This window comes from Triticum dicoccoides, chromosome 1A, assembly GCF_002162155.2.
Source record: "Triticum dicoccoides isolate Atlit2015 ecotype Zavitan chromosome 1A, WEW_v2.0, whole genome shotgun sequence".
Lineage (NCBI taxonomy): Eukaryota > Viridiplantae > Streptophyta > Magnoliopsida > Poales > Poaceae > Triticum > Triticum dicoccoides.
The window spans coordinates 25,403,077-25,405,481 of NC_041380.1; positions in this window are offsets into that span (position 1 = coordinate 25,403,077).

Here is a 2,405-nt window from a genome sequence, read left to right on the forward strand (position 1 = left end):
TTTTTTGTTTATAGCTAAATGCTACTGTTTTTACTTATAGCTAATTTATATACCTCCGTTAATGCCCTAGCTAAATGGTATTATTTATATACCCTCTGTTAATTTAAAGCTAAATGGAATTACTGTTTATGCATTTTCATAAAAATTTGCCCTAGCTAATTTCCTAAAAAAATGTGCTAAACAAATTTCCTAAATGCTAAAAAAATTCCTACTGTCCTAAACAAATCTAGGGTTCATATGAACACCTAGGGTTCATATGAACATCATCACATCAACAACATATGAACACATCTAGGGTTCATATGAAATTTGCCATAGCAGAGAGAGAGAGAGAGAGAGAGAGAGAGAGAGAGAGGAGGGCATGGGAGAGGAGAGGGAAAGGCTTACGGTCGGCGGCGGCGAGGGCGGGCTCGGGCGGCGGCGGTTGAGGGCAGGCTCGGGCGGCGGCGGTGAGGTCGAGGGCGGCGATGGTGAGGTCGAGGGCGGCCTCGGGCAGCATCGGTGAGGTTGAGGGCGGGCTCGGGCTACGGCCGGCGTCGAGGGCGTGCTCGGGTAGGGCGACGGCGGCGACAGAGGAGTTGGGGAGTGGGGCGAGAGGGGGGAAAGGATTTAGCAAAATTTTGAGCCCACGGGGGTTAAGTCAAAATAGCAGTTGCACTGGATTAGGACACAGCACTATAGCTAACTTAGATATATCGCTTGTTAAAAAAGCGCTATAGCTAAGTTAGTTAGCTATAGCGCTTGTTGAAAAAAGCGCTATAGCTAAGTTAGCTATAGCGCTTGTTTAAAAGACACGCTACTGCTAGAGAAAGTAATTAATTATTTCTTTTTTTTATTTAAGGAACTTAGCTATAGAGCGGCCCTACAAAAAGAGCTACTGCTAGACTAGCTATAGCACTTTGTGAAAGCAAACGCTACTGGTATGCCTTTCTGCTTTGTTTTTCTTTTTCTTTTGTTTTTCTTTATATTTTCTTTTTATCTTTTTCCTTTTTCTATTTCTTTTATTTTATTTACTTTTTTATTTCTTTTTTGTTTTATTTCTTTTCCTTAGTAGTAGCGCTCTTCACTGGAAACACACTACTACAAGGAACTTAGCCATAGCGTGTTTTCCACAACATTGCTATTGCTATTTCTAGCCTACTGGCAACATTGTGAGAATTATAGTAGTAACGCTTTTACTTGTAGACGCTGCTGCTACCACAATAGCTGTAGTGCCCTTTGTTGCCCCGCACTACGGGTAAGTAGCAGTAGCGCTTTGTCTTGACCAACACTACTGCTATACATGTGTGTATAAAGTTTTCCCTAGTAATGCATGCCACACCTCCTAGCACATACAAACCGTGACCCGGCCATACCCGCAACTAGGGCTGCAAGAAAAGCTCGAGGCTCGTGAGCCGCTCGAGATCGACTCGTCTTTTGACTCGACTCGAGATCGACTCGAAAAGAAACAAGCTGAGTTTGAACATTTTATGTAGCTCGACCGAGAAACGAGCCGATCTTGAGTCAATGTTGGCTCGCTCGATTTTAGCTCGATAGCTCGAGAGAATATCATTATGTAATTTATTACTATATATGTTGTTCATATTTTTTTCTCCATTTTATTTACCAACGAACATGGAAACTTAGTTAAGTGCAGAGAAGATTTAGGCCTAATTATGGCATGTGGTCGACTATATGTTAAATATCCTATATTTTTGCCAAAGTTTCCCAGCATATTCACCTTATTCTTTTTTGTTTTTCATTCATAGATTTATAATTTTTACCATCTCATTTAGCTCGAAACTAGCTCGAGATCGACTCGAGATCGTTACAAGCTGAGCACGAGTCATGTTCTACAGCTCGATCATGAGCTTCACTTAGTTTGAGATCGCTTGAATTTTCATATGAGTTGAGCTGAGCCAACTCCAACTCGCTCGAGCTCGACTCGTTTGCAGCCCTACCGCAACTCATGCCGGAACCCCCTTCTGGCCGCACCTCCCCGCGAGAGCACCATCAGGCCACGCCCACACCTTCCATGCCCACGTTGGGCCGGACCAGATCGGTAGAAGCACGGGCCACCGTCCCATAGTGTCAGGTCTACCGTTGTAGACCGGTCCCGTGTGCACACCACCAGATCTGGGCACGAGGGCCCCGGACCTGCCGTCCCCGTTGGAGGAGAGGAGCTCCAGCCTGCCGGCGTCCAGCTCGAGACGACCACACGCAGGCGCCGCATGAGGCAGCCACGGGCCGCAAGCTCCCTGTAGAAGAAGCTCTGTCGCTGCCGCTGCCACGCGCGGCGGCGCATCCCGGCGGCAGCGAGGGGGAAGACGACAGAGGCAGCGCTGTCAGCGGTGGCTTGGGTTGCCGCCTGTGTCGCTCGTGCGGAGCGACGTGGGGCCCTGACTTTGGTACTCACGCGGCATGCG